This window comes from Hemiscyllium ocellatum, chromosome 14, assembly GCF_020745735.1.
Source record: "Hemiscyllium ocellatum isolate sHemOce1 chromosome 14, sHemOce1.pat.X.cur, whole genome shotgun sequence".
NCBI classification, from domain to species: Eukaryota; Metazoa; Chordata; class Chondrichthyes; order Orectolobiformes; family Hemiscylliidae; genus Hemiscyllium; species Hemiscyllium ocellatum.
The window spans coordinates 88,159,759-88,182,895 of record NC_083414.1 but is presented as its reverse complement, the minus strand read 5'-3'; the positions used below and the strand labels follow the sequence as shown (position 1 = coordinate 88,182,895).

The 23,137-nt window shown below is 44.6% G+C and overlaps 1 long non-coding RNA gene across 1 annotated transcript; it reads left to right on the top strand.

Moving 5' to 3' along the window:
* The first annotated feature begins 5,812 nt into the window (after window positions 1–5,812).
* Window positions 5,813–12,749, top strand: LOC132822191 (uncharacterized). The gene is made up of 3 exons (XR_009645419.1): window positions 5,813–5,894; window positions 8,166–8,256; window positions 12,670–12,749. It is a non-coding gene; the product is annotated as an uncharacterized LOC132822191 (long non-coding RNA).
* Window positions 12,750–23,137: the final 10,388 nt, after the last annotated feature.

Here is a 23,137-nt window from a genome sequence, read left to right as displayed (position 1 = left end):
TCATACTGTTCAAGTAAAATATCAAGATACACTTAATGAACTCCTCAAAACTATCCTGATTAAGCTGGTTTGACCAATCTATATGTAGATTAAAATCACCCATGATAATAACCATACCAGTTTTACAGGCATTAGTTATTTCTTTGTTTATTGCCCATCCCAATGTGATGTTCTTACTTGGTGACTTATACACTGCACCTATCAGTGTCTTCCTTGTTAGAATTTTGAATGCATCATTCCTGTTTATACTAATGTACGGCAAAAACAACAACTACTTGCACCGTAAGGAATCTGTCACAATGGCAAATCTCCTAAGATGCTTCATGGATGATCAAAACATTGATTAAGGAGAATGATTTTCAAAAAAATCTTAAAAGGAGGATAGAAAAGCTTAGGGAGGCTATTTGACAGACTTCTGCTCTTTTCAGCTCCAATTGTGGAGTGATGCAGGTGGGGTGGGTTGGAAAGTGAACATGCAAAGGGGAAACGGAGGAGTGCAGGCAGTGTATAAGGTCTCAAGGACAGAGGAGGTTACTGACTGAGTCTGTCTGTCACAGACAGTATGGCTGCCTCGTGGAGTTTGAAGCACTACAATGGGTCCATGCAAGTCATGTTAGTCAATGATATTATAATGATGGCTGAGAGTACTTTTGATGAGGACTCTATGACTGAGGTAGTGTGGGCTGAGTTTAGAAAGAGGAGAGGAGAGGTCACACTGCTTGGAGTTTTTTTATAGGCCTCCACAGAGTTCCAGGGAAGTGGAATAGAGGATTAGCAAAATTATTCTGTGTAAGAGCAAACGTACCAGGGTGGTCATTATGGGGGACTTTAGCTTCCCCAACATTGACTGGGAATGCTATAACTCTAGTACATTGGATGATCAATTTTGGTCCAGTGTGTACAGGAGGGTTTCCTGACACAGTATGTCGAAGGCCAATAAGAGGGGAGGCGACATTGGATCTGGTGATTGGTAATGAACCAGATCAGGTGTTTGATTTAGTTTCAGGTGAGCACTTTGGAGAGAATGACCATAATTCAGATATATTTAGTTTAGCAATGGAAAGGGACAGGTAACTGCCACAGGGCAAGAGTTATCAATGGGGCAAGGACAATTATAATGCGATTACACAGGAATTAGGATGCATAGAATGGGTATCAAAATGCAGGGGATGCAGACAATGAAAATGTGGAGCTGGTTTAAGGAAGAGATATTGCATGTCCTTGATAGGTATGTCTCTGTCAGGCAGGGAGGAAATGATAAGGTAAGGGAACCGTGGTTTATTTCAGAAATTGCATAACTTGTTATGAAGAAGAAGGAGGCTTATGTGTTGATGAGACAACATGGTTCAGATGAGGAGATGGAGAGTTACAGATCAGATAGGAAGGATTTAAAGAGAGAGTTACGAAGAGCAAAGAGAGGACATGATCAGTTTTTAGCAAACAGAATAAAGGAGAACCCTAAAGTTTTCTATAGGTATGTGAGGAATAAAACGATGAATAGGGTAGGAATAGGTCCAATCAAAGACAGAATGGGAAGTTGAGTATGTACTCTGTGGAGATTGGAGAGGTGCTAATGAACATTTCTCATCGGTTTTCACTCAGGGAAAGGAGAATATTGTGGAGGAGAAGAATGTGGTATAAGATATTAGACTAGAAAGGATCGAGATTAGTTAGAAACAGGTGTTATCAATTCTAGAAAGAGTGAAAGTAGTCAAGCCCCCTGGGTCGGATGGGATTTATCCGAGGATTCTCTGGGAAACTATGGAGGAGATAGCAGAGCATTTGGCTTTCATATTTGAGTCTTCATTGTCTACAGGTTTGGTACCAGAGGACTGGAGGATTGCAAATGTTGTGCCTTTGTTCAAGAAGGGCAGTAGTGATGATCCAGGTAATTATACACCAGTGAGCCTGACTTCTGTTGTAGGAAAGGTTTTGGAAAGGATTATAAGAGATAAGATTTATAATAATCTTGCAAACACCAATTTGATTTCCGATAATAAACATTGCTTCGTTAAGGGCAGGTCATGTCTCGCAAAACTCTGAGTTTTTTTAAGAAGGTGACCAAGCATTTAGATGAGGGTAGGGCAGTTGACGTGGTATACATGGACTTCAGTAAAGCCTTTGATAAGGTTCCACATGGTAGGCTGTTGGAGAAAATGCAGACTCATGGAAATGAGGGTGATTTAGAAGTTTGGATTAGACACTGGCTTTTTAAAGGAAAGCAGCGAGTGGTGGTTGATGGAAAATATTCAACTGGAGTCCAGTTACCAGTGGTGTGCCACAAAAATCTGTTTTGGGACCACTGCTGTTTGTCATTTTTAGAAATGACTTAGACGCAGGCATAGGTCGCTGGATTAGTAAATTTGCTGATGAATCTAAAGTCGGTGGAGTAGTGGACAGTGTGGAAGTGTGTTACAGATTGCAGGGGTACTTGGATAAACTGCAGAATTGGGCTGAGAGGTGGCAAATGGAGTTCAATGCAGCTAAATGTGAGGTGATGCACTTTGAGAAGAATAACAGGAAGGCAGAGCACAAGGTCAATGGAAAGATTCTTGGTAGTGTGGATGTGCAGAGGGAGGTTGGAGTCCATGTACATAGATCCCTGAAAGTTGCCACCCAGGTAGATAGTACTGTTAAGGCGGCATACGGTGTGTTAGGTTTCATTCATAGAGTAATTGAGTTCCAGAGCCACAATATCATACTGCAAAACATTGGTGCGGCCATACTTGGAATATTGTGTGCAGTTCTGGTGCCCATATTTCGGGAAAGACATGAAGGAATTGGAAAAGTTGCAGAGGAGATTAACCAGGATATTGCCTAGTCTAGAGGGAAGGCCTTATCAGGAAAGGCTGAGAGACTTGAACCTGTTCTCCTTGGCAAGAAGGCTAAGAGGGGATTTGATAGAAACATACAAGATGATCAGAGGCTTAGATAGGGTAGACAGTGGAAGTCTTTTTCTAGGATGACGATGTCAGTGTGCACGAGGGGGCATAACTACAAATGAGGAGTGACAGATTTAAGACAGATGTCAGAGGCAGGTTCTTTACTCAGAGAGTGGTAAGGTTGTGGAACGTACTACCTGCTAATGTAGACAACTCAGCCACATCAGGAAGATTTAAACAATCCTTAGATAAGGACATGGGTGATTTTGGGATAGTGTAGGGGGACGAGCTGAGAATCAGTTCACAGGTCGGCGCGACATCAAGGACTGAAGGGCCTGTTCTGCGCTGTATTGTTCTATGTCTATTGTGCTACAAGAGATTTCCGCTGTCTTAAACAGAATGACAGATCTTGTATGTTGGCTTACGAAATGTCACTGATCTCTACCAAAAATGTACGAGGTCAAGTTAGGGCAATATTAAGGAGGGGAACGTGTAACTCCATACAAAACCCTGCTTCTTCTCACCTATTTTTACCTCCAAAACTGAGGGGAAGCACCTATGTATCCTAGCACCACAATTTGCCCCACAATCGTGGTATCTGGCTGTGCACAAGGTGGAGTGGAATAGTCTGTACTGGGACCCATTGGGGCCCTGAAACACTTGGTAAAGACTAAAATCATCTGAGCATTGAGAACCCCACCACATTGTAAGCATTTTCTATTGTTTTTACTCGGTTCCTGACTTCCCTTCTTTTTCCGAATGAACCTGTTTAAAGTTGTTATTAGACACACCTGCACTCGCTGCGAATTGAACCCAGCCTCCAAGATTCGGGATATTTTCACCGCATCACAAGACATCGACTCTAACTTGCCTTGTCCCTTAATGTTTCTGGTGCGTAGCTGCTGAGTCACGCCCGAATCAACTTTGCAAATAGGACGAAGGGGCGGAACTGAGTGAGTGAGGAGCGGGGCCAAAGCATTCTCGGGAGTGAACGCTTCAGGATTGGTCAGAAAGCAAACTGTTTTGCAGGATTGATCGTTGTCACTACATAGTGGAGTGTTAAACCTCTGTCATAAATCAATGTGAGATTTTAAGAAATAGTTGTGATGTAAATCTGATAATGTACATACTTTCAATTGATTTGCACAAATTGAGTAAGAAACTTCTTTTCCAACTCAGAACGACTGGTAATTTACATACTTGTCCAGTATGGTTGAGTTGCACTGAACAATCTATTTGAATACTAGACAACTCTATGTCTGTAAGTCGACAGAACTGTTGTTAATGACAAATATTTCACCCATGATTCTATGCAGTAATGAATAATCTGTACAAACTCACCGGAAACCTCAGACGCACGCGCAGTTTGGTTTCTATGTGGAGCATGCGCAGTGTCACATTGATCAGGACAAAGAGAGAGAGAAACATGGAGCTGCTTTCTCCGGCAGCGGCTGTGATAGGTTTCAGAGAGCGGCGCTCAGAGCCGGTGTGTGGGAGCCTCGCTGGTAGAAAGGAGCGGAGAGAATTCACAAGTCCCGGCTAGAGGTAAAAAAAACCCGAGAAAGATCCTCCAGGCCCGGGGAAGGAGGTGGCGGTCTCTGATCAGGGAAGCGGCCCAGGGTCACGGCCGCCATTTGTTTGAGGGAAGAGGGAGAGCGGGCCTCAGCGCCGCCATCTTGAGAAGGTCAAGGTGCAGGAGGGCGGGGCTCTCGGGGTCTGTAGAACAATCAGAGGAAAGGGAAGCCCCATTGTTACTGATGAATTCCATGAACACAGCGTCACTGGGCGGTCCCGCAGGAATCTCCTCTCTCAGTCCCTGCTGTGATGTTTCACCCCAATCACAACCAGCAGCTCTCCTCCTCTCTCAGCTCCCCTTCTGTCCTTCCTGCAGCATCTGTCCCCTGGGGCATTGAGCTGCCTGTCCTGTCCCTCCCTCAGCTGTTGTTCTGTAATACCTGTGATATCCCAGTCCCATCTTAGATTACTTCACTAAAGACAGGAAACATTTAATTCACATTCAATCATTTACAATGGTGAGATTTGAACCTGTGTCCAGAGAACATTTGCTGAGTTTCTGGATAAATTGTTTCACAATAATGCCACTAGGCCATCACTTCGCCTTCTCACAGGTTGGGCATCCCAGCACAAGTGTTTGATCCTGTACTCTGGTGATATCATTCAGTGTCGCTCCATGGGCATGGATAGGATAAATAGGCAAAGTCTTTTCCCTGGGGTTGGGGAGTCCAGAACTAGAGGGCATAGGTTTAGGGTGAGAGGGGAAAGATATAAAAAAGACCCAAGGGGCAACATTTTCACACAGAGAGTGGTATGTGTATGGAATAAGCTGCCAGATGATGTGGTGCAGGCTGGTACAATTGCAACATTTAAGAGGCATTTGGATGGAGACATGAATAGGAAGGTATTGGAGGGATATGGGGCGGGTGCTGGCAGGTGGGACTAGATTGAGTAGGAATATCTGGTCGGTATGGACGAGTTGGACCAAAGGGTCAGTTTCCATGCTGTACATCTCTATGACTCTATGTGGTATCCCTCATTGTGTGGTTCTAATTGCTGCCCCTGTCACCATCTCTCACTCTTGTAGCTACTCCAAATCCTGAGCCAACAGAATTCTCCACTCTAGAGAGATGAGGCAGCACAGGCCAGGATTGGAGACTGGGTTTTTCCAGATCTCTGTGGGCTCAGTGCCATTCTACATGTGTAACCCTCACAGCATCAGTCTAATTTCCCATTCTGCCTATTTCTGTGTCTTCTACAGGAGCCCAGGGAGTTCCTGACTCAATAGACTTGACAACTGCTAGTTGGGAAGATGGTTGGTCAGCCAGAGAAACAAAGGTCAGGGAGGTCGGGAGCCTTGAATAAATTCTGCCGCCAGATAAGGTCACTCAGCGCACAGAGCAGAGAGCAATGAGAGGGCTCGATACATCAGCTAACAGGACATGAGATAGATATAATGCTGGAAAGGAGCACAGTACTGACACACCCCAGGCTCAGGTACCACCTTTACTTTAAGTTTTGTTGTATTAGGACAGCATCGGGAGTTCCCAGTTTTTCAATCCAGGCCTGTGCTGTCTTGGTGAACATCAGGACAACAGAGGGGAAAGCAGGCCTCCCATGAGAGGGTAGTAATGCTTCCTGGGTCTTTCTGTTCCCTATTCCCTCTCCAACACTGTATCGATGGCTTGTCTTGTGGACCAGTGTCTTCAATCATTCTAACACCAATAACAGTTCCTATCTCTGTCATCTCCTTCCCTCTCACCAATTACTTCACATATTTGAAACCTCCAGTCCAGATGACCATCCATATCGCTGTAACTTGCTTCAGTCTCTACAACATGCCTTGTATCGGTAGTCTCCTCCTCCAATAACTAGAAACATAGGGTCTGTTTCTGTACGGCATGACCTTTCGGCCGAGGTTTCCGAAATGGAATGAGTCGCGTTTGCCTGTGTTTGGCTCAAATCCCTTCAAGTCAGGCAGCATCCAAGGAACAGGAAATTCAATGGTTCGGGCATAAGCCCTTCATCAGGAATGAAGGGCTTATGCTCAAAATGTCGAATTTCCTGTTCCTTGGATGCTGCCTGACCTGCTGCGCTTTTCCAGCAACACATTTTCAGCTCTGATCTCCAGCATCTGCAGACCTCACTTTCTCTCCAAATCCTTTCAAACCTTCCCCTCTCCATGTACCTGCCCAAGTGCCTTTTCCATGTTGTAATTGTACTTGTTTTCACCATTTCCTCTGGAAATCCATTCTGTCTATGCACTATCCTTCATGGAAAATGTTGCCCCTCAGCTCCCTCTTTAAATCCTTGCTCTCTCACCTCACGTTTATGCCTCTAGCTTTGGACTCACCTACCCTTGGAAATTCACTTTACTTAGGCCCTACATTTTTTCATAAACCTTTATAAGGTCACCCCGTGGCCGCCTCTGCTCAGGATAAATAATGACGACAATGTTACCAATATCTCCAACTCGTGTTCAATGCTCTGACCAATGAAGACAAGTGTGCCAAATGCTGCTTTTCCCACCCTGTCCACCTGTGATGCCACTTCCAAGGAACAATGTAATTTCACCCCTTGGTCTCTCTCTGTTCGATAACACTGTCCAAGTCCCTACCATTAACTGCATTAGTCCTCCTGGTTTGACTGAACTAAATTCAACACCTGAATTAAACTCCATCTTTCATTCCTTGACCCATTGGCCAGTTGATTACCATCCCCTTCGAGAACTATATTCCCTGCCCAGTCTTGCACTTATCTTTGTATCCACAAACATTATAACAGGGACTCTTATATTTTAGCTCAAAATGTTGATGTAAATGATGAACAACAGTGGTCCCAGCACCAATCCTCACAGCACACTGCTGGTCAGAGGCCTCCAGTCTAAACAACAACCCTCTACCACCACCCTCTGTCTCCCACTGTCATCCCATTGTATATCCCATTGCTGGCTAGCTCTCCCTGACCCCTTGTGATCTACCCTTACTAACCAATGTATCATGCTACACCCTAACCAAGGGTTTACTGAAGACAGAAACAACATCTGTTGCTCTGCCTTCATCTATCTTCTTAGTCACATCTTGAATAAACTCCAGTCAAGTTTGTGAGACATGTTTCCCACGCACAAATCCATGCTGGCTGTCCGTAATAAGTCCATATCTTTCCAAATGCATGCAAGTCCTACCTCGCAAAATGACCTCCAACAACTGACCCACCCTGATGTCTGGCTCATCAGTCTGTAGTTCCCTGGCTTTCTCTGGCAGCCTTTCTTAATTAATGACACAACATTATAATCCTAGTCAGAGAGTCATACCGCACTGTTCGGTTAACACTAACAATACTCTAAAACTGATCTCATCCCACCTGCCTGTTCCTGGATAATATCCCTTCAAACCTTTCGTATTCCTGTACTAATCCAAATATGTTGAAACATTGTAATTGTCCGCACATTCATGCCTTCCTTGGAAAGTTCATTCCATACGCATCCCACACTCTGTGTAACAATGTGTCCCCATGTACATTTTTTAAAAAATGTCTCTCCTCTAAACTTAAGAATGTAGTGCCTTGTCTTGAAACTCCCCTGTCCATGGGAAAAGACAACTCCCATTAACTCTATCTATCCCCCTCATTATTTTATAAATTTCTGTGAGGTCATCTGTCAACATTCAGGTTTCAATGAAAAAATACCAACCTATCCAGCCTTTCTTTATAACTGTAACTCTCCATAACCAGCCACATCCCAGTAAATCTCATCTGAATCCTCTGCAGCTTAATAACATCCTTCCTATAACTGGGCGACCCGAACTGGACACAGTATTCCAGAAGAGGACCAAAGGATTGAGCAGTGAAAGCAAGTGTGGTAAGCAAGTTTTTTTATTAACCATCCTGTCTCTCCATGTTGCAAACTTAAAAGGATTATGTACCTGAACCCTGAGTTCTACAACACACTACCGAAGGTCCTACCATTAATTGTATAAGTCCTGCTCGTGTTTGTTGTACCAAATGCATTCCCTCACATTTATTCAGATTGAACTCCATCTACAGTTTTTCAGCTGTTCACGCATTTCATCAGCATCCCTTTGTAATCTCAGAAAACCTTCTTCACTGTCCACAATGCCACCCTCCAGTCTAACAGCCTGTTACACATAGCTCTCTATGGTACAAATATCTCTGCTAGGGGCCCTACAATGTCTTCACCAGCTTCCCACAATGTCCTGAGCTACATTTGATCAGGTCCTGGGGATTTATTTACCTTTGTGTTTTAAAATCTCCAGCACCTCCTCTTCGATAATGTGGACTCATTTCAAGACATTGGGTCATAGAGATGTATAGCACGGAAACAGATCCTTCGGACCAACTCCTGCATGACGTATCTAGTCACATTTGTCAGAATTTTGCCAATATCCCTCTAAACCCTTCCTATTCATACACCCACCCACATGCCTTTTAAATGTATTTCTATCATCCTCCACTATTTCCTCTGACAGCTTATTCCATACACTCTGCAGGAACCAATTGTCCTTTAAAAAGTTCCTCTCACACTGTAAAGCTATGTCCTGTCGGTTGGGAAACGCTCAGCCTGGGGAAAAGACCTTGTCTATTGACCCTATCAATGCTCATCATGATTTTAAAGTGAATTCAGCCCCAGCTTATTCAGCATTTCCCTGAAGCGCAAACCTACCAACTGTGACAACATCCTTGGTCATTTCTTCTGAACCCTTCCGTGTTCCACAACATCCTTCCGATGGCATTGAGACCAGAATGTCACACAGTATTCCAATAGTAGTTGGTCAAAACACTGTTGAATTCCCTGAGCTCCCCAGTATTTATTCACAGTTAGTTCCAAAGTGAAATGTTTGTTTTGGATCTTGTAGTTTCACACATCGTTGGCTTCATTGATCATTGAGGATACCGGTTTTGTCCCTTGCTCTTCTTTTGCTCTTAATACACTTGTAGAATCTCTTTCAATTCTCCTTAGCTTTGGCAGAAAAAGTTATCTTATGTCGCCTTTTTGCATTCCTGATTTCACTGCTAAGTGGATTTCTACAGCCCTGATGCTCCTGAAGAGATTCCCTTGAGTCAGCCAGTTATATCTGACAAGTGCCCCCTTTTTCCTGAACAGAGCCTTGAAACTCAGCCAGTGTTTTCTAACTCTATCAGCATTGAGCTGCACACTAACAGGAACATGGTGGCGCTGAACGCTCCTTTTATCTCGGTTTTAAGATATTCCGACTTGCGAGACTTCATTTTACCTGCAAGTGGCCTCCCCATATCTACTTTAAAAATTCCTGTCTAATACTATCTTGCTCCATTGTATAACTTGAGCTTGTGGACCAGATCTGTCCTTTTCCATTGCTATTTTCAACTAATACAATTGTGGTGACTTTCCAAAGGGCTCCCCCACTAACACCTCAGTCCCGTTCCCGACCTTGTTTCCCAAGGGGAGGTCAGCTTTAGCCCCATTCTCCAGTTGGGCCATTTACATAATGACGGGAGTTTTCAGAACGGACTCCACAAATTCCTTCCATCCAAATGCTTAATTCAGTACCAATCCCAGTCCAGGTTTGGAAAGGTTAAGATCCCCTATCATTACAACCCTATTATTCTAACAGATATCTGAGATCTCCTGACATATTTGCTCCTCCATCTCCCATTGCCTATTGCTGTAGTATGACCGTAGTAAACTGATGACCAATTTCTATTTCTTAGTTCCACCAATATCACTTAACTGGGCGATCCTGCATGAATACTCCCTCTAGGTACTGCTGGGATTTTTCCCCCAATCAAAACCACCAACTCTCCTCCTGTTTTGCCTCCTGTTCTATCCTTCCTGTAGACTCTGTCGTCTGGAACATTGAGCCGCTTGTCCTGTTGCTCCCTTAGCTGTGTTTCTGTAATATCTACAACATGCCAGTGCCATGTTCCCATCCATGCTCTTGGTTCAGCTGCCTTATCTGTCTGGCCCTTTGCATTGAAATAAATGCAGTTTAATCCATCAATTTTCCCTCATTGTCTGCTATGTTCTTGCCTGCCTTGTCTATTTATATTGCTCTCTTGAACATCTGTACCAACCTCAAATTTCTTTCTGGCCTTACAACTGTTATGGGTCCCACATCCCTGCCAGATGAGTTTAAATCCTCTCGAGCAGCTTCAGCAACTCTCCCCACCAGGATATGGGTCCCCCCTCCTGCTCCCAGTTCAGGTGTCTTCCCCACCCTGTCGGCTTGTGCTGACACCTTCAGACATTCAGACATCCAGGGTCTTGTCCACTAAGGTCCATGTGTTCCTCAATATTCCAGGAGGCCCTACAATTCATGATGGATATCGTTCACTTATTAAACTTCCAACAGTGATCAGAAGTAAATTCTATCTGCCAATATTCTGCTTAGTTTATCATCTGATCGATATCAGACTACAGCCTGAGACCATCCCCCTCACTGTGGACAGCACCCTTACCTTTCATGTCATCTGCAAACCTACTAATGATTCCTTCTCTTTTCACATGCGAGATATTAATGTACATAATAACCAGCAATGGTTCCTGTACAGATCCCTGTGGTATTCCCACTGGGCAAAGGCTTCCAATCGTGAAAGACACCCTCCACTAATTGTGGATCCAATTTTCCAACTTGCCTTGGATCCCATGGGCTCTTCCCTTTTGGACCAGCCTTCCATGTGGGACCTTGTCAAAGACCTTAATAAACTCCATGTAAACCACATCATCTGCACTGCCCTCATCTATGTCAAAGGACAATCCTCTACCAAATCCATACAGACAATCCCTAATGGATTCCTGTCCTTTGGAATGTTGATTCATTGTGTCCCTCAGAATTGTTTCCAATAATTTCCCTTACCCCTGCTGTTGGACTACCTGCTCTGTAGTTACCTGGCCTATCACTGCTACTCTTGAACAAAGGAACCACATTAGCGATCCTCCAGTCATTCGGCACTTCACATGTGGCCAGCAATCTGCTCCCTTCCCTGCCATTACAGCCTGGGATATACTTTATTGTTACTGGGAATTTCTCCACCTTTTTGCCTGTGAATACATTTAATGCCTCCTTCTCATTGATCTTAATATGTTCCAGAACCTTACCATCCCAACTGAAATCCCCGGCGACAATGTCTCTCCTGTGTGAATACAGCTGGGAAGTATTCATTGAAGACCTCACCTACTTCCTTTGGCTCCATGCACTGATTGTCCCTTTGGTTTCTAACAGGCCCCACTGCTTAGTTGGGGATCCTCTTACTCTAACTGTACTTATTAAATATCTTGTGCCTTACCCTTAACATTATCTGCTAAGGATAATTTGTGACCATTGTTTGCCCGTTCATATTTTTAAGGACCACCCCCCGCCCCCAGCTTTCTATCTAGTGCCTTTGTTATCCATTATTGATAGCGTTACCCACCTTTTGTTCACCCTGTAACCACATCTCTCTGGTGTCTACATCACTTTCATCTCTGTGTCACAAATCCAGCTACCTTATTGAAGAGACTTTGTCTATGCAGAAAAGAAAAATTCTGTACTCTTTCCCACAATTTCCTATCACAAACCAATTCGCTGATGTAGAGTTCCAATTAAACCTAATCCCACCCTGTTCCTTTCTGCTTGTCTTCAGCCACATCCCCATGCTGTTCCAATTTCTATTTGGATTTGGAAAATACTTTGCTGTGGGTATGTCGTGCAGACCAGGTGAGGATGGGCAGATGTCCTTCTCGATAGGACAAATGTGTGGGTTTGTTGCAGTCAGCAATGGTTTCATACATTTTTATGGATTGTTAATTATAATATTTGATTTTATTGATTTCAAATTCCCCCATTTCAGACGGTGGGATTCAAATCTGTCTCCCCTTAACATTAGCTGAGGTTTTGGATACATGCCCTAGCAATAACACCACTAGGCCATCACTTCGCCTGCTCACAGGTTGCTCATTCCTGACCAGTTATAGCAGTGCATCATGAAGCTAAACCTATCCTCTTGTCACAATTGTTTGATCCTGACACCTTCCTGCACTCTGGTGCTATCACTCAGTATCTCTCCATGTGCTATCCCTTACTGTGTGGGTCTAATTGCTGCCTCTGTCAGCGTCTCTCACTCTTGCAGCTACTCCAGATCCTGAGCAAACAGAATTCTCCACTCCAGACAGCACAGGCCAGGGATGGAGACTGGGATTTTCCAGATCTCTGGAGGACTCAGTGCCATTTTACACATGTAACCTTCACTACATCAGTGTAACTTTCCATTCTGCCTATTTTTCTGTCTTCTGTAGGTACTCAGGAAGTTCCTGACTCGATAGACTTCCCAACTGCTGGGTGTCTGGTCCGTCACCACATTGAAGATGGTTGGTCAGCCAGAGAGACAAAGGGCAGGGGGATCTGGAGCCTTCAATAAATCCTGCAGTGAGGTAAGATCACTCACAGTGCACAGAGCAGGGAGCAATGAGAAGGCTCCAAACATCAGCTAACAGGACGTGACACAGATACAGTGCTGGAGGGGGAACACAGTACAGACACACCTCTAGCTCAATCACCACGCCTACTTTAACTTACATTGCACTGAGACAGCATAGAGAGTTCACAGTTATCAATCCAGGCCTGTGTTGTCTTAGTGAGCATCGGTACAACAGAGGGGAAAGCAGGCCTCCCATGAGAGGGTGGGAATGCTGCCTGGGATCTTTCTGTTCTGTGTTCTCTCCAACACTGTATCTATGGTATGTCTTGTGGATCAGTGTCTTCAATAATTTTTAACTCCTATAACAGTTCCTATCTCTGTAACCTCCTTCTTTCCATATAGGCCCTCCACATATTTTAAACGTACCACATTCCAGACGATCTCCCTAAGGCTATAGCTTGCTTCAGTGTCTACAACATGCCTTATCTCAGTATTCTCCTCCTCTTTAACTGTGTACAGGGCCATGCTGCATGAAAACAGAACCTTCAGTCCAAGTCATCAATGCTGACCATTTTTCCAAAACTGAACGAGTCACATTTGCCTGTGTTTGGCCCATGTCCCTTCAGACCTTCCCCTCTCCATGTACCTGCCTCAATTTTCTTTCCATGTTGCAATTGTTCTTGTTTCGTCCATGTGGCCCTGGCAGTGCATTCCGTCAATGCACCATCCTCTGTGGATAATGTTGCTCCTCAGCTCATTCTTTAAATCTTTGCTCTCTCACGTCACGTTTATACCCTCTAGTTTTAGACTCATTTACCATTGGCTATTCACCATTCTTACTCCCTGCATGGTTTAATAAACCTTTATAAGATCACCCCTTATAAGCCTCCTGTGTCCAAGGGAAATATTGAAGACAATGTTACAAATATCTCTAACTCATGTATCAAAGCGCTGGCCAATGATGGTAAGTGTACCAAATGCTGCTTTCCCCACCCTGTCCACCTATGATGCCACTTCCCAGGAACAATGTAACTGCACCCCTTGGTCTGTCTCTGTTCGACAACACTACCCAGGGCTGTACCATTAACTGTGTCAGTCCAAAACTCAATACCTGAATTAAAGTCCATATTTCATGCCTTGTTCCACTGACCCAGTTGGTCGATATCCCCTTTGATAACCGTATTCACTGCCCACTACGCCATTAGCTTGATCATCCACAAAATTACTAACAATGACTTCTGTATTTTCAGCCAAATCGTTTATGTAGATGATGCACATCAGTAGACCCAGGCCCAATCCTTGTAGCACACTGCTGGTCACAGGCCTCCAGTCTGAATGACAACCCTCTCCCACCACCTTCTGTCTCCTACTGTCAAGCCAATTTTGTATCCAGTTGACTAGCTGTCCCTGATCACGTGATCTAATCTTACGAACTTGTATATCATGCTAAATCCTGTCAAAGGTCCTGCTGTACGGTCACCACTTCAACAAAAGCAATCAAGTTAGTGAGACCTGACTTTGTACGCACAAAGCCGTGCTGACTATCTTTCATCAATCCTTGCCTTTCCAAACACACACAGCTCCTGTCTGGCACAATCACTTCCACATCTTACCTAATACTGACATTGGGCGACTTGATCTTTAGTTCCCTGGGTTTCCATCGCAGTCTTTCTTAAATAATGGAACAAAACGATATTGTTGTCAGAGCTGGACAGCATGGAAACTGACCCTTCAATTGATACCAACCATAATCTCAAACTAAACTCGTCCCAGCTGCCTGTTGCTGGCCCACATCCCTCCAACCCTTTCCTATCCATGTACTTAACTAAATGTCTTTCAAACGTTATAATTGCACCGTCCTTTACCTCAGGAAGTTCATTCTATACCAAAACCACCCTCTGTAACAATTTGCCCCTTATTTTTTTTTAACATCTCTCTCTTCTTACCTGAAAAATGTGGCCCCTCCCCCTGAGACTCCCTCATCCTAAGGAAAAGGTAACTACCATTAACTCTCTCAATATTCCAACTTTTTTTCTTAAACCTCCATAAGGTCACCTCTCAACCTCCAGGCTCCAGTGAAAAAATACTCAGCGTATCCAGCCACTTTTCAGAACTCAAGCCTTCCATACCCAGCAATGTCCTGAAAAATCTCTTCTGAACACCCTTCAGGTTAAGAATATCTTCCCTATAACTGGGCGACCAGAACTGGACAGAGTATTGCAGAAGAGTCCTCACCAATGTCCGTACAATATCATAATCACGTCCCAAATCCTCCACTCAATGGACTGAGCAATAGTCAGGCATGCCAAGCACTGTCTTATCCATCCTGTGATGCAAACTTCAAGAATTATGTACCTGAACCCGGAGGTCCTCTGCTTTAAAACACTAACCGAGGCCCGAAAAGTAATTGTATAAGCTCTACCCTTGTTTGTTTTACCAAATGCATTACCTCACATTTATTCAGATTGAATTCCATCTGCAGTTTTTCAGTCCATTCACCCATTTCATCAAGATCCCTTTGTAACATTAGAAAACCTCTTTTACTGCCCACTATGTCACCCTCCAGCCTTCCAGCCCATCACACATGACTGTCAATGGTACAAATACCCTTGCTAGTAGCTCCTCAATTTCTTCCCTAGCATCCCACAATGTCCTGTGATGCACTTTAAAACCACAAGCACCACCTCTTCTATAACATGCCCTCTTTTCAAGTCATAGAGATTACAGCATGGAAACAGACCCTTTGGTCCAACTCATCCATGCTGACCAGAAGATTTAAATACATTTTTCCTACTTACCAGCATTTGGCCCATGTACCTCTGAACCCTTACTCATATACCCATCCAGATACCTTTTAAATTGTAATTGTATCAGTCTCCGTTACTTTCTCTCTCAGCTCATTCCATACACACATCACCATGTGCATGAAAAGGCTGTCCCTTCGGTCCCTTTTTAAACCTTTCCCCTCTGACTTTAAACCTATGCCCTCTCGATTTGGACTTCCCAATCCCTAGGGAAAGACCTTGAATGTTTACCCAATTCATGCCCCTCATGTTTATATAGACCTCTTTAAGGTCTCTGATGCTCCAGGCAAAATAGCCCCAGCTTATTCAGCAACAACCCTGGCAACATCTTGTAAATCTTTTCTGAGCCCTTTCAGGCTTCACAAACTCCTTCCTATAGCAGGGAGACTGGAATTGCAGAGTACTCCAAATGTGGTCTAACGTATTATTCTTGTTCCCTGAGTTCCCCAGTCTTTGTCCACAGTAAGTTCTGGAGTGAAAAATTTGTTTAGGGTCTTAGCCATATCTGCTAATGAAAGCCAACACACCATATGCCTTTTTAACACCCTCTCAAACTGGGTGGTAACTTCAGGGACACGGGATCCCTCTGATTGTGTACACTGCTAAGAATCCTGCCTTAAAACATGTAAAGTTTTTCTGCAGAATCTTCCAATCTGAAACCATCCCAATCTTTGTAAATTCTCACAGTCCTAACAACACTCATAAACTGTGAAACTTCCTCAAGTCCCTATATTCATAATGCCTGCAAAATTCTCCAGTCCCGATATCCCTCCTTAACTCTTGTAAATGCCACCAGCCTCCACTGCCCTTATGGGGAACATTGCAGAGAAGGGAAGATTTGTAGAGACTGGGCCATGTTACAGAGGTAGGAAGGGCTGAGGAACCTGGAGGATGGTACTAATGTAGGAAGGGACCTGGATCATGCAGGAGGTTAGAGGGACAGGGATTCATAGAACCTGCAGGATGGGACCAAGAATGTGTTGTGGGACATGAAGAATGTTATGATTTGAACCACAGATCATTTTTGATTGGACCATTCAGCCGATCCTAGAGTCAAAGAGATGTACAGCATGGAAAAAGACCTTTCGGTCTAACCTGTCCATGCCGACCAGATATCCCAATCCAATCTAGTCCCACCTCCCAGCAGCTGGCCCATATTCTTGCAAACCCTTCCTATTCATATACCCATCCAGATGTCTTTGTGTCAGCCTCCACCACTTCCTCTGGCAGCTCATTCCATACATGTACCACCCTCTGCATGAAAAGAAAATTGCCTCTTAAGTCTCTTATATCTTCCCCTCTTACCATAAACCTATGCCCTCTAGTTCTGGACTCCAACACCCGAGGGTAAAGACTTTGTCTCTTTCTCCTCTCCATGCCCCTCATGATTTTATAAACCTCTGTGAGGTCAACCCTCAGCCTTCCATGCTCCAGGGAAAACAGCCCCAGTCTATTCAACCTCTCTCTATAGCTCAAACCCTCCAATCCTGGCAACATGTTTGTAAATTCTTTTTGAACTCTTTCAAGTTTCACAACATCCTTCCGATAGGAAGGTGACCAGAATTACACACAATATTCCTAAAGTAACCTAACCAATGTTCTGTCCAGCAACAACATGACCTCCCAACTCTTATACTCAATGCTCTGACCAATAAAAGAAGCCATACCAAATGCCTCCTTCACTATCCTACCTACCTGCGACTCTGCTTTCAAGGAGCAATGAACTGCACTCCAATATCTCAATGTTCAGCAACACTCTGTCAGACCTTACCATTAAGTGTATAAGTCCAGCAAAGATTTGCTTTCGCAAAATGCAGCACCTCGCATTTATCTGAATTAATCTCCATCTGCCACTTCTCGGCCCATTGGCACATCTGATCAAGATTCCATTGTAATTGGAAGTAACCTCTTCCGCTGGCCACTACACCTCCAATTTTGTTGTCATCTGCAAACTTACTAACTATACCTCTTATGCTCACAACCAAATCATTTATGTAAATAATGCATAATATTGGACCCAGCACCGATCCTTGTGGCACTCCACTGGTCACAGGCCTCCAGTTTGAAAACCAACCCTCCCCCACCACTTTTTGTCTTCTATCTTTGAGGCAGTTCTGTACTAATTGGCTAGTTCTCCCTGTATTCCGTGAGATCTAACCTTGCTAACCAGTCTCCAATGGGAAACTTTGTTGAACGCCTGACTGAAGTCCATATAGATCACATCCACTGCTCTGCCCTCATCAATCTTCTATGTTACTTCTTCAAAAAACTCAATCAAGTTTGTGAGACATGATTTCCCACTCTCACAGCAATGTTGACTATCCCTAATCAGTCCTTGCATGTCCTTGACCCTGACTCATGCATGTACATCCTGTCCCTCACGATTCCCTCCAACAACATGCCCACCGATGTCAGGCTAACCAGTCTATCGTTACCTGGCTTTTCTTTACTGCCTTCCTTAAATAGTAGCAACACGATATCCAACCTCCAGTCTTCTGGCTCTGATGTCCTGTTTGTAGAGATCTTTACCAGAATGGCTGTGTACAGGTTCAGGTTCCCAGGCTGGGAGGTGTGAGTTCAGATGTGAATCTATTTGCCCATTCTCTCTGTGTGCCTGAGATTGACCTGGTGGTGCTCTGGTAGGAAGCACTCTCAATATATCCGGTAACCTCCAGATCTACAGGATTGACCACAGCTCACCTCATCAAAGCCTTCGTTCAGAATGTTCTTTATTTTAATATTTTTAAATGGCAGTTTTGTGAGATGCAGGGATTGAGGAGTTGCCATTTTTGAAAGAATGAAACTTGTATCATTGACCCTGACCCATGCAACGGGAATTCGTGGATTCTGTTGTTCTCTACAGACTATCACTCAGAGGATTGTATGACCAGGGAATCTGAGTGCGGATAGTCTGTGCTTGGTAGAGTGTCAGTTTACCAGTTGATGTCAGCTCGGACACAGTGTTTCTGGACAATGTGTAACTGTGTAAATACCTCACCGACTGGTTCAGGGGTGAGTGCACTGGGCCCTGAGCACCAGGAACTGGGAAACCTCATGCTGTTTGTATGTGGCAAAAGTGAGAATTGCAGATGCTGCAGATCAGAGTCTTGATTAGAGTGATGCTGGAAAAGCACAGCAGGTCAGGCAGCATCCGAGGAGCGGAAAAATCAACGTTGTGCCAGATGTCGATGTTCCTGCTCCTCGGATGCTTCCTGACCTGCTATGCTTTTCCAGCAACCATTCTAACCTAGACTCTATTTGTATGTGAGGCTCAGCGGAGAAAGTGAGGTCTGCAGATGTTGGAGATCAGAACTGAAAATATGTTGCTGAAAATGTGCAGCAGGTCAGTCAGCATCCAGGGAACAAGAGATTCAACGTTTTGGGCATTACTGAAGAAGGGCTTATGCCCGAAACGTCGAATCTCCTGTTCCCTGGATGCTGCCTGACCTGCTGCGATTTTCAGCAACACATTTTCAGCTGTGAGGCTTAGCACCAGACTGGGTGAGAGCAGCTCACTGAGTAAATGACAAGTTTGGAGCTTGGGTTCCTCCTGCTGTCTTTGACCTTGTGCCATATCGTTCTCCCTCTCATGAGTGAGAGTGTCATGTTCTCCAGTCCTGACAGTGTCCACTCCCTGGAAACCCTTCCAGCTGTTGAACATCTCCCTTCTCTCTCATTCCCTCCAGCCCTTCCAACCTGGCCTTGGTCTTGTATCTCCTGCAATCCTCAATGACCAATGTTATCGCATTGCTTTCCTTTGAGCTGTGTGGGAACAAACCTGAAGTAGTTTTGGGCCATTGGAAGAAAAAGACAACGTTCCCTTTCTCCACCTTTTGTCAAACAGAGTCTGCTTGTTTGTCTCTCTCCCATAAGGGGAAGGAACCATCCTTTCAGTATCCACCCTGTCCATTCCCCTGAGGAGCTGTACATTTTAATGAGGACAACTCTCCTCCTGATGACCCTCAGTGACACAGCACCGAAGTGACATGTTTCTGTTCCCCGATTTTCTGCAACTGCTTCCTTTTGCTCTATCCCTCCCTCATTCTGAAACCTCCACCAGTCTGGACAGTGCTCCAAACCACTAATTACTGAGAATGCTCCAACCTCCTACCTGTGTACATTCCTCACACTCCTACAATCCTCCTAGTCTGTGAGAACCTCTCCAGCTTCTACAGTCCCTCTAAATTATTGCATCTCCTACAGCCCTTACCACTCTGTATGCTCCAGTCACTACATTTCTCCATGCATCTGTAAACCCGTCCAGCCCCTTCAAATCTGCCTCACTCTCCAAGGTCCCGCATTTCCACAAAACATTCCTCTACGTGGAACTTCCACCAGAGACCACGAACCTCCAGATCTCAGTAATCCCCTTGCAGTTTTCTCTGTCTCTATTCCCATCTTCAGTCCCGACAACCCAACTTCCATATACAACATCAAGTCCCTGCAATCCTCCCAAACTATGTAACCCCCAAAAGACCTTACAATTCTATCTCGATCACTATCTGCCTGCAGTGATTTGAAACTTCGGCAATTAGAGTCAGAGAATAATAGAGATGTACAGCATGGAAACAGATCTTTCGGTCCAACTTGTCCATGCTAATCCAGTCACACCAGTCAGCACCTGGCCCATCTCCCTTTAAACCCCTCCTATTCATATACCCATCCAGATGCCTTTCAACTGTTGCAATTGTACCAGCCTCCTCCACTTTCTCTGGCAGTTCATTCCAAACGCGTACCACCCTCTGTGTGAAATATTTGCTCCTTAGCTCTCGTTAAATCTTTCCCCTCTCAACCTAAACCTATGCCCTATAGTTCTGGACTCACCAACCCCAGGGAAAAGACTTTGTCAATTTATCCTATCCTTGCCTCTCATAATTTTGTAAACTTCTGTAAGGTCTCCCCTCAGTTTCAGACGCTCCAGGGAATACAACCCCAGCCTGTTCAGCCTCTCCCTATAGCTCAAATCCTCCAACCTTGGCAACATTCATGTAAATCATTTCTGAACCTGTCAAGTTTCACAACATCCTTCTGATAGGAAGGAGACCAGAATTGCACACGGTTTTCCAAACATGACCTAACCAATGTCGCTCCCCCAAATATCTCCCCACAACACGACCTCCCACTCTTGTACTCAATACTCTGACCAATAAAGGAATGCATACCAAGTGCCTTCGTTGCTATCCTATCTACCTGTGACTCGACTTTCAAGGACCTCTGTACTTCATTTGAAAAATTGGATAGACAGATGGAGTGGCCTGAGGTCTTGTGGGTGAAGCTAGTTCAGTCTAAGCTGCTAGGCAGAGCCAGTGAGGTATTTGCAGCGCTGTCTCTTGAGTGGTCAAGAGATTATGCACATGTCATACAGGCTATTGTAAGTGCTTATGGATTAGTACCAGAAACGTAATGAAGCCGTTCAGAAACATAAAGAAAGAACCAGGACAGACTTATGTGGCGATCTATACAATTAAACATAGTAATCTTTCTGCAACATCTCCAGTCTCCATGCGTCCCTCTGTCATGGTGAGCTGCTCCAATCCCCATAACATTTCCTGTCTCTGTACACCATCAAGTTGATACAACCCTTCTGATTTCTATCACGTCCTGCTTACCCGTTTTTGTGAATTCTGCCGAGCACTGATACTCTCTCTATCTGTGTAAATGCCTCAGTCTCTACAATCCCCATTACTTTGCAGCCCCCACCAGACCCGAAAGCCATCACTATCTGTGAAAGCTCCTTCAGGTCTATATCACCCACCTTGCTGAAACCCGCTCTCACCATTGGAACCCCCATTATTTCCTAAGATTGTTGAGTCTCTAAAACCGACCCTATCAGTTTAATCTATTCCACTGCGTACAACACTCCAAGTCTGTGTAATCTCTTCAATACCTTCAGTTCCTTTATACATATAGGTGTGACTGCTTTGTGGCCATTGTATACTCATTTATATCTGCAAAAGACGCTGCTCACTGTAGCACATCCTATGCTCATAAGTGAATCTGGTCTCTCACAAGCCTCTCTACGACTCTCTCCTCCAGTCTCTACAAGATTCCCTATCCCTGTAGTATCTTGCAGCATGCACACCACTCACTCTCTCTGACATACCTTCCAGTGCATGAAATCATCTCTCTTTCTAACTTGTTTCCAGTCTACAACTTCCTCCCTATCCCTGCAACATTCTCCAGTCTATATCATCTTCCATGTGCTTGCAACATTCTCCAGTCCACACCACCCTCCCTTTCCCTGTAATATTCTCCAGTCCATACCAGCCTTCCTATCACTGATCGTCATGTCACGATCCACAGCCCTACACACATCCCTTTCTCTGAAGTCTAATCAAAGACGCTTTATCTCTCTAACATACTTAGATTACTTAGATTACTTACAGTGTGGAAACAGGCCCTTCGGCCCAACAAGTCCACACCGACCCGCCGAAGCGCAACCCACCCATACCCCTACATATACCCCTTACCTAACACTACGGGCAATTTAGCATGGCCAATTCACCTGACCCGCACGTCTTTGGACTGTGGGAGGAAACCGGAGCACCCGGAGGAAACCCACGCAGACACGGGGAGAACGTGCAAACTCCACACAGTCAGTCGCCTGAGTCGGGAATTGAACCCAGGTCCCTGGCGCTGTGAGGCAGCAGTGCTAACCACTGTGCCACCATGCCGCCCACCATGCCATCCTCCAAACAATAAAATGCTTTCTCCTGCGAACATTCTGTAGCAACTGTAACTATGTTTAACCCTGCAACATTGTCGCGCCCCCAAACATCTCTCCCACTGTGTGACCTCTACCCATCCCTCCAAGGCCCTCTCTCAGTGACACGCCCCATGCATTTGCAACAAGGCAGGTGGAATGACAGCATTAACTGAAGAGAACAGATATGATCGACCTGTTATTGTGGAGCGGTGGCTGCAGAATGACCATGACAGCAATGTGATTATTGAAGGGTTCTAGGGATTTAGGCAGGATCAGCAAAAAAATCCAAACAAAATCCCGTTTTGTTGTGAAGAAAGGATGCAGTCAGTGCATTAGTGAGACAGCCAATTTAATCAGGGAATCAAAATATAGAGTCAGTTTGAATGGACAGCCTCCAAATAGCAAGGGGGATCTGGAAGATCAAATCACAATCCATGCTCGTTGTTAAGTTAAATACAATATTTTCTTGGTGGTAGTAGGCAGAGGCATGTGGAGTGATCAATTTTTGATTGGACGTCTGTGGCCAATGGTGTTTCACAAGGATCAGTGCTGCAATGTCTGTGTAATTTATATCTGTGATTCAGATGAAAAGGTCAACAGTTTGATTAGTATTTTGCAGACGACATTTGGAAAGGCATGTAATGATTAGGGATAGTTAGGGGAATTGTGGATAGTGAGGAGGAGTGTTAAAGGTTGCAGCAGTGTGTAGGTCAGCTGGGACGCTGTGCAGAGAAATGGCAAACCGAATTTCATCGGGACAAGTGTGAAGTGATACATTTATCAAGTCAAATGGAAGAGAGAGGTGCACTAATTGACTAATTGGAAACATTGATAAA